At 36.5% G+C, this 9,736-nt stretch overlaps 1 long non-coding RNA gene across 4 annotated transcripts; it reads right to left on the reverse strand.

Moving 5' to 3' along the window:
• Window positions 1-178: 178 nt before the first annotated feature.
• LOC106361755 lies at window positions 179-5,102 on the reverse strand. 4 transcript variants are annotated; one of them, XR_007320655.1, is made up of 4 exons: window positions 4,841-5,102; window positions 4,027-4,758; window positions 603-3,795; window positions 179-455 (listed from the first exon to the last, which is right to left on the reverse strand). It is a non-coding gene; the product is annotated as an uncharacterized LOC106361755 (long non-coding RNA). The 4 variants fall into 4 exon arrangements; XR_001272959.3 differs by having other exon boundaries at window positions 179-3,795; window positions 4,027-4,225; window positions 4,385-4,758; window positions 4,841-5,040; XR_002657191.2 differs by having other exon boundaries at window positions 179-3,795; window positions 4,061-4,758; window positions 4,841-5,041.
• Window positions 5,103-9,736: the final 4,634 nt, after the last annotated feature.

The raw sequence follows: 9,736 nt of genomic DNA on the forward strand, positions 1-9,736 counted from the left end.
ATGGATACAGAAAATATGAACAGAAAAAATATTGACTTGTACAGAGTTCATGTTCTCTCTATTAAAACAGCTGCAGAGTTGTTGTTTCCTTCTAGATGAACTGGTTTAGAGATTTTGAGAGCATTCATTGAGTTAAAAAGCATATCCTAAATCCAATCAACCAAACAAAGATAGCATGTTCAATAAACAGATGAGGCCAATTTTATTAATCATGATGAAGGGTTTATAGTCAACAAACAAGAGCTTATATTCAAAAAACATAATAGACACGAGAGCTTGTCGTCGTCTTTCCCACAACGGAAGTTGGACCTGCTCGTCGTTGCGTCCTCTCCACACCGGAGCTCGGATCTGCTGGCCGTCCTCTCCACAACGGAACTCGGACCTGCTTGCCGTCGCGTTGTCCTCTCCACACCGGAGCTCTCGGATCTGCTCGTCATCTCTCCCGTCCACAAAATCTCAGAGATTCGATTCAATTGGAAAAGTACAACACAAACAATTAAAACAAGAAAACATAAAAAGTTAGGGATTTTAAGGAGAAAGGTAATGAAATCGGACGACAGAGAATGAAGGAGAAAGGTGATGAGATATGAAGAGATGGATACGAGATTACACAGTCACAACCGTTGCAAGCCCTCTAGATTCATGGTGTTTTACTGAGAAATTGAAGATGAAGAAGAAGAGTTTTAGCAGAATAAGGGTCACTAAACGAAAGGACTCTCAAATTGGGAAACGTAGATCTGAATTTCAAAAAGTAAAGTTGGAGAGAGAATAAATGATGGTTTCCGAAAACTCAAAAATAAAGAAACTGATTTGGCAAATTGTTTTTAAAAATATGGAAAGTGACAGCTTAGTTAGTTAAAGGTGTTCTAGTTAGGAGAGAATTTAGTTAGTTTGAGGGGACGTAGAACATATTGCACAATGAAGAAGTGTCCTTCATCCAACAAGTGTCTTTTTGTGCTAAATTGAAAGACAAAAATTATTTATCAATCATGCGTTTTCTGTTATAATTTGTCAAACCTATTAGTGACAAACATTTTGAGACGTAGGAATAGGACAAATCATATAGTATCATCAGTTTTGGTTCTTTATTTTATTTTTTTTTTGAATGAATGTTAAATTTATTCAAGACAAAGAACACTTTTTTACAATGGATGTGTCTTTGTTTTAAAGAATATGAAACTTTTGAAACTACTCTAGAAAAATTTCATCTAGTAGTAAACCACAATTCCATAGCTTTGCTATATCGTCTGTTGCCAAATCCTCTTAGTGACTCAATCCGGTTCCGGACCGTCTTGTCAATGTACTTGACAATTTGAATTGCGCTTTGTGGAGGTTCGCCATGCCTCCTATTGTTCCACTCTCTCCATATCGAGTATACCATAGCCTGAAAGGTATATCAAGTAAGAAATAATATTGTGTCATCCCTTCTCTTGTCCATCACCGGATCAAGTAGCTCAGTCCAGATAGTTGTGTATCTCAACCAACCAGGTTCCCAATTAGCTTCCGCCATATCTCTTCTGAATAGGGCCAACAAAGGAATAAATGATCTCTCGTTTCCATTCTGCCACTGCACAGTACACATGTAGCATCTGCTTGCGGATTCCATCTCAAGACTCGCTCCCCTGTGGCCAGTCTATCTCGGATCGCAAGCCAAGTTATCACAGAGAACTTTGGGGTTGCAACAGAGAACCAAACTCCCTTGTACCAACTCACTATAGGACTAGATACTCTCAGAAGCTGCCACGCCTGGCTAGTGCTGAAACCTCTATGAAACCTGTCCCAGTTCCTTTCCACAGTCAAATATCCTCATTGTGTCCCAGCCCTTGGTTTCTCAATATCAGTATCTCCTTTTCAATGGTGCATAGAGTCTCAACCCTGTGCCTACGCCTTCTATACTGATTCACAGTTGTCTCCACAGTGGCATTGATATTGATTCCTAGATCAATACAACCTCTAGGCCCTATTAAATCAATAATCCGTTCCAATGGAGACCAATTATCAAATTAGAAATTTGGTTCTTTATATGATTATGAATTATGGAATTAAACTATACATATATGAATTTATCTTCAATTTGCGTTATCATGCAAGTCCTTTGAAGATGATACTTAGAGCATCTCCAATGGTGCTTCATTTTCCATTTTTTGCTTCATTTTTTACTTCATTGCTACTTCATTTTTTCTTCATTTCTTCAAATTTTGATGAAGATGAACTCTTTTATTTACAAACTATTCCTTTAACTTTTATTTATTGTTATTTTTTACTTAAACAAATTAAAAGTGTTAATGTCATCCAATTAATTCAAATTTTACATTATTACTTTTATCTAATTGAATGTTAATAACGAAGAATATGAAATTATTGATTTCTAAGAATTTTATGTTCGATTTAGAAGAATTTAGAATAAAATAAGCTCATTTTTTTTGTTTTAAAATACATTTTAATCACTTAAGATATATATGTATTTACTGCTTTTTATAAAATATTTTGTTTATTTACTTACTAGGATCAGTCCGCCCTACGGGAGGGAATTTATAATAAATACTATTTTATATGAATTATATCATTTTGTGAAGCTTTTAAAAAAACAGTATATAGAAACTATATTATAAACAAACAAATAATGAATAAAATTCAGAGATCGTATTGTTACTTTTAATAATCATTTTTAATTTGAATTAAAGTGACACTAATCTTCTTTTTTCTCTATTTTCAGAGAATATATAATTAGTAAAATAATTTAGAAAATGTAATAATATATATCTTGTTATTATTATATTTCACTTTGACATAATAATAGAAAATCTAAAGTTTAAATAAATATTACTATATTTAATTCAAGAAATTTTAATTTTTTTTTTAAATTGCACTAACTAATTTTTCATGTTAATAAATTAGGCTAACTCCAACCTAAATCAGTTAAAAATAAAAAAATGATTAAATAATTAAATGTCAATTTAAAAATACTATATAAATAGTTTAATAATATCATAACTATATATGGAATGAAATATACTAAACAATAAAAGTACAAAGTGTAATATAACAATTAACAATTTGGAAAATCAAGATGAATTAAGTCCTTTCTAAAAATAAAAAAAATCAAGATGAACTCAACCAGATATAAATGCTCTTTTACATTCGTTTCCTGAAGAAGTAATTCTGTTTTGTAACTTTTAGTGTGCGCTGTATTAAACAAAATCCTATAATCCATATTTCATCAAATATCCCATTTTCATAATCAAATTGAACAATCAAAGTACATGTTAACTTTATATTACCACCCAAAAAAGAAGCACACCACAAAGCAAGATGTATATAATAATCTTTACAATCCAAATATCGATCTCCTTTCTGTAATTTCTTCTTGATACTTCATGAGCAATATAATAAACACTTTCTACTACTTTTTAAACAACATATGAACACACGATTTTCAATTTAAATGGCATAACTTGACAATGTAACAGTGTAAGAGGGAGACAATTATTCATACTAAAACTCCCATAGCCTATTTTTGAAGCTTACAATGATATTCCAAAAGTTTGAAGAGAAATAGTTTCAAGATAGAAAAAGCCTGACCCGAGTTTCATAACATTCCCGACTACAAATGTTATTTTCTCCAAATTCAACAACTCATGATCTCTACTTGGGATATTATCATGCAATAATCACCACTGCAGACGTAAAGTTAGTTGTTTTTTTAAGTTAGAATAGAGTCAAAACCTTGAATATTGTCCATTTTGACTTGTCGTCTGACTCTCGAACATGTGCCTTGGATGAGCTGCACAAAACCTAATGAGTTGCATAATGTGTTAGATTTTTTAGTGAAGTTTGTAAAGAAATACAGAATCACTAATTGATTCAGCTTTGGTGCAAAGCATAAGCTATATCCAAACTCAACCATCTTTCCTTTGTAGATAATCTCAGATATAGTCATTTTGTAAGTTATATTTTATATGGGTATGTTATTAAATATACTTTTTATTTGTTTTGACTTTTGAGTTGAAAAGAAAACGGTAAAACCTTGGAAAAGAGGTTGCACCATCGCCTAACTCACCATTGACGCACCACCAAAAGCTCTATTCTTAACTTAATTCCCCAAAGATCGACCCAAAGACTAATAATAATCACAAATTTTGTCTTAAATCCTTGATTCCTCCCGTTACGGATGCTCTGTCTCAATCTCTTCTCCCTCTAATTCATCCTCTTTTCTTCCTTCAAACTATTTCTCATGGTTTTGCATTGACCGGTTAATCATAGTTTCAATTTATATAACCACATCGAAGATAAATCTAAGATATTGAGGTGAGAGAGAGAGAAAACAATAATGTCGTACAGAGATGTTGAGAAAGGAATGAATAAGAACAGAGGAGATAACAACCTATTTTTATGATGAAAGCTCTGGCAGAAATCACTGGATTTCCTATCTGATTCCGACGACCGTAGTGGCGAATCTAGCCGTATTTATCACCGTCGTTAGGTTCGACAAAACAAATCGCTAAGTGCATCAAGATATATGATGTAAATGGATTTATTGATGAAATTTTGAGCTAGAGTGAATGGTTTTACAACTTTCCCCAAGTCCTGACAATGAATTCAGCTTCAGCGACATCTACTCTTCTCAAACCCAATCCTCCACCTCATCATAAATCCAATCATCACTGTCTCTGTATCTCCGCGTCTCTATAATCCACTTCACCACCTCATCACCCGTCGCAGTTTAATCTCCTTGTCGGTTGGATACACAGAAGTAACCTATTGTTAGGAGGTAGATTGATTTCTGGAAATCTTATGATCAAAAATATCAGAATAATGAATCTTCAGGTGTAGAACATACCCTTTTATAGTAGAAGATCCTAAGCAAAGAAGTAATGGTGGGATATCTTCAATGATAAATCGTGGGATGAATGGGGACCTAGTGTTAATTCATCCAGAAAGTCGACGATCCGATTTCCCAAACTGAGGCGGCAAGCATCTCTAAAGCCTAAAATAATACAAACTTTACCCGCTACGTTAAAAGCCCACGATTGGAGCCCATCAGATTTCAGACGAAAATGAAGCGATGCGTTTTGTAAAACGAGACACGTGTCAGCACAGAAGTCAAGTTTGTGACATGGATCCTATGCGGCAGCACCAGGATAGAGAGAACTCTATATATATATATATGTTATGTGTAATAATTGTAGTATATAATAATTATTAATTTATAATAAATCACTACAAGAAAACACATGCTTAACGACGAAAATTAACGAGGAAAAACAATCCTCGTAAATTTGCGTCGAGTTTACGACGAATTTACGTGAAAAACTAAAGTCATCGTTATTTCCTCGTAACGTAACGACAAAACTATTTCGTCGTAAAGTGGATGTAACTTTACGAGTATTTTACGAGGAAAAACTATTTCCTCGTAAATACGACGTAAACTTTGCGTGGTATTTACGAGGGAATAGTTTACGTGTATTTAGCGAGGAAATTTTTGAATCCACCAACTTTATAGGTGTTACACGTTTTTTTTGCCCACCTAATTAATTTTCGTCGTAAATTCATAGCAAAATTACAACTACCAGATTCGAATTTTCCTATAAATATGGATGTTTAAACATCATTTTAAACACACCAACAACAAAAAACGTGAAAGAAAAAAAAATGGCTGGCTCCGGGAATATTTACGAGTTGCGGAAGTGGATGTATATGCATAGAGATGCTAACGGGAGAGTGACGAAAGAATACCTTGCGGGTCTGGAGACATTTATGCATCAAGCAGATTCAACACCGCTCGCCCAAGAAAGTGGTAAGATGTTCTGTCCTTGTCGGAAATGCAACAATTCGAAACTGGCAAACCGTGAAAATGTTTGGAAGCATTTAATAAATAGAGGTTTCACGGCAAATTACTATATCTGGTTTCAACATGGAGAAGGTTTTAATTATGATCAGAATGAAGCTAGTAGTAGTAATAGCAATTTTCAGGAAAAAGAACCGGTTGATCATCATTTGCATAATGAACATAGTTACCAGCAGGAGGAGATGGTAGATTATGATAGGGTTCATGATATGGTAGCTGATGCATTCGTAGCTCATGATGGAGATGAAGAACCTAATATAGATGCAAAAAAGTTTTACGAAATGTTAAGCGCGGCGAATCAACCACTTTACAGTGGTTGTAGAGAAGGTCTCTCTAAATTGTCGTTAGCTGCTAGAATGATGAATATTAAAACTGATCACAATCTACCTGAAAGTTGCATGAACGAATGGGCGGACTTGTTTAAAGAGTATTTGCCGGAAGACAATGTGTCTGCTGATTCTTTTTATGAGATTCAAAAACTGGTTTATAGCCTTGGGTTGCCTTCGGAGATGATAGATGTTTGCATCGACAACTGCATGATCTATTGGGGAGATGATGAGAAGCTAGAAGAATGTCGATTCTGCAAGAAGCCACGATTCAAGCCGCAAGGACGGGGACGTAATAGGGTACCATACCAAAGGATGTGGTACCTACCAATTACAGACAGATTGAAAAGATTGTATCAATCAGAGCAGACTGCTGGAAAGATGAGATGGCATGCCGAGCATACTCAGACGGATGGTGAGATGACTCATCCATCAGATGCAAGAGCCTGGAAACATTTCAACAAAGTACATCCAGATTTCGCTAGCAATATCCGGAATGTGTATCTCGGATTATGCACAGATGGATTTAGTCCGTTCGGAATGTCAGGGAGACAATATTCATTGTGGCCAGTCTTTCTTACTCCATACAACCTGCCACCGGAGATGTGCATGCAACGGGAGTTACTATTCTTGACCATATTAATACCTGGTCCGAACCATCCAAAAAGGTCCCTGGATGTTTTCCTACAACCACTGATAAAAGAGTTGAAGGATTTGTGGTCAACAGGGGTGAGGACGTATGACTGTTCAACGAAGACGAATTTTACGATGCGAGCGATGCTTTTGTGGACCATAAGTGATTTCCCTGCCTATGGGATGTTGTCTGGATGGACTACACATGGGAGATTAGCTTGTCCATATTGTAATGGAACGACAGATGCGTTTCAACTGAAGAATGGTAGGAAGACAAGTTGGTTTGATTGTCACCGTCGATTTCTTCCCATTGGCCATCCTTACCGAAGAAACAAGAATTTGTTTAGGCACAAAAGGGTTGTGAGAGACACTCCTCCTCCATATCTAACTGGAGAACAAATTGAAGCGCAAATCGACTACTACGGAGCTAACGAAACAGTTCGTTGGGGTGGTAATTGGCATGTCCCTCGTAATATGCCAGATTCTTACGGTGTTCATCACAACTGGCACAAGAAGAGTATATTTTGGGAGTTGCCATATTGGAAGGATCTTCTTCTGCGCCACAACCTCGATGTGATGCATATAGAGAAGAATTTCTTTGAGAACATCATGAATACAATATTGAATGTCCCAGGGAAGACAAAAGACAACATAAAATCGAGGTTGGACTTGCCGGATATTTGCTCAAGAAGCGAGTTACATATTAAAAGCAATGGACAAGTTCCCGTTCCGATATTCAGATTATCTTCAGAAAAAAAGTCGGTGTTGTTCAACTGGGTGGCATCAGAAGTGAAGTTCCCCGATGGGTATGTTTCGAATCTCTCTAGATGTGTTGAAAAGGGTCAAAAGTTCTCCGGGATGAAGAGTCATGATTGTCATGTATTTATGCAACGACTACTGCCCTTTGCATTTGCGGAGCTACTTCCAACAAACGTACATGAAGCACTTGCAGGTACGTAGTGTATTATATCACAATAATTTACAAAAAATATATGACTAACAATGTGTTTAATTTTTTTTTGAATATAAAAGGCATTGGAGCATTTTTCAGGGATCTGAGCACACGCACTCTTAAAGAAGAAGTTGTGGAACAGCTTCAGGAGAACATTCCCATCTTATTGTGCAACTTGGAGAAGATATTTCCTCCCGGATTTTTTGACGTCATGGAGCATCTAGCTGTCCACCTCCCATATGAGGCATTGCTTCGTGGACCTGTACATTACGGATGGATGTATCAGTATGAGCGAGCCATGAAATATTTGAAGGGAAAAGCTAAGAACCTCGCCAAAGTTGAAGGTTCTATAATTGCTGGAAGTTTGACGGAAGAAGTTTCTCACTTCACATCGTACTACTTTGCGTCAAAAGTACGTACACGGAGAAGAGCTCCAAGAAGATATGATGATGGTGGTGTTGCGCCAACATATGCAGTTGCTGGTGTTCCAGACATCTTTAGCCAGATTGGGCGACTCGGTGGGAAGTGTAAAGAGGTTTGGTGGTCGAGTGAAGAAGACGCTCATAGTGCACACACCTATATTCTACTCAATTGCGAAGATCCATTGATGCGTTATTTTGAAAGGTAACATATATTGACACTTCGAAACACATATATATAACTATAATTAATTGTATAATTGCGAGAGATTCATTCCTATAAAATGTGATTTTACAGCCTATTTGTTTCTCAAGTCGAAGAAACATTTCCTGGTATATCCACAAGTGACGTAGACAAAAGGAAAGATCAACACTTCATTAAGTGGTTGCGGAATCAGGTATTAACTAAAACTTTTTTTTCATACATTATCTGTATTTCATTAACATTCTCTTTATTTTTGCAGGTTGATTATGACGACGACGATGCAGATTATCCTAAGTGGTTACACGAAGTAATTCAATCTCCACTTGTAAAGGTCACCACATCACAGATGTATTTCACACGGGGCTATACTTTTCATACATATGACTATGGTAGACAGCGGGCGACCAGTAACTATGGAATATGTGTGAAAGGGGAAACAGATTTCTACGGGATCTTGACGGAGATTATTGAAGTCGAATTTCCAGGGATACTGAAGCTGAAATGCGTCCTCTTCAAATGTGAATGGTTCGACCCCGTCGTCAACAGAGGTGTTCGGTCTAACAAATTCGGTGTAGTTGATGTCAACGGTGGACGAAGGTACAACAAATTCGAGCCTTTCATCTTAGCTTCACAAGCAGACCAAGTTAGCTTCCTTCCATACCCTCGGATGAGAGATTCAGGTATAAATTGGTTAGCAGTGATCAAAGTTACACCTCGAGGACGAATCATCAGTGGAGAAGAACCACCATTGCAAGAAGAACAGATAAATGAAGTCGAGGAACCTGAACAAGAAATTGATGACATTCTTCTCATTGATCCGCATAATCACGAGTACGAAGATCTTACCGATGATGCCACAGACGAAGCTGTTGAAGACGAGTTTAATGAAAATGATGATGTTTCTAGTGATGACGAGAATGTCGATGTATCCGATTGATGTATTTGTTCTATGAATAAGATGAGGGAGTTTGTTTTATGAATAAGATAATGTGGGGTTTGTTTTATGAATAAGGTAATGCTGGGAGTTTGTTTTATGAATAAGCAAATGTGGGATATTGTGGTTTGGAATGGAAATAAAGATGGAGTTTGGAATATATGAAGTAGAAAATAAGGAATATGGGGTTTCGGGTTTTGGGTTTTGGGTTTCGGGTTTGGGCTTTCGGGTTTCGGGGTTTGGGGTTCTAGGGATATATGAAGTAGAAAATTAAAGATGGGGGTTTGGAATATATGAAGTAGAAAATTAAAGATGGGGGTTTGGGTTTCGGGTTTCGGGTTTGGGGTTTCGGGTTTGGGGTTTCGGGTTTCGGGTTTGGGGTTTCGGGTTTAGGGTATGGGGTTTGGGGGTTGGGGTTT

Source organism: Brassica napus, chromosome C3, assembly GCF_020379485.1.
Source record: "Brassica napus cultivar Da-Ae chromosome C3, Da-Ae, whole genome shotgun sequence".
In the NCBI taxonomy this organism is placed as follows: Eukaryota; Viridiplantae; Streptophyta; class Magnoliopsida; order Brassicales; family Brassicaceae; genus Brassica; species Brassica napus.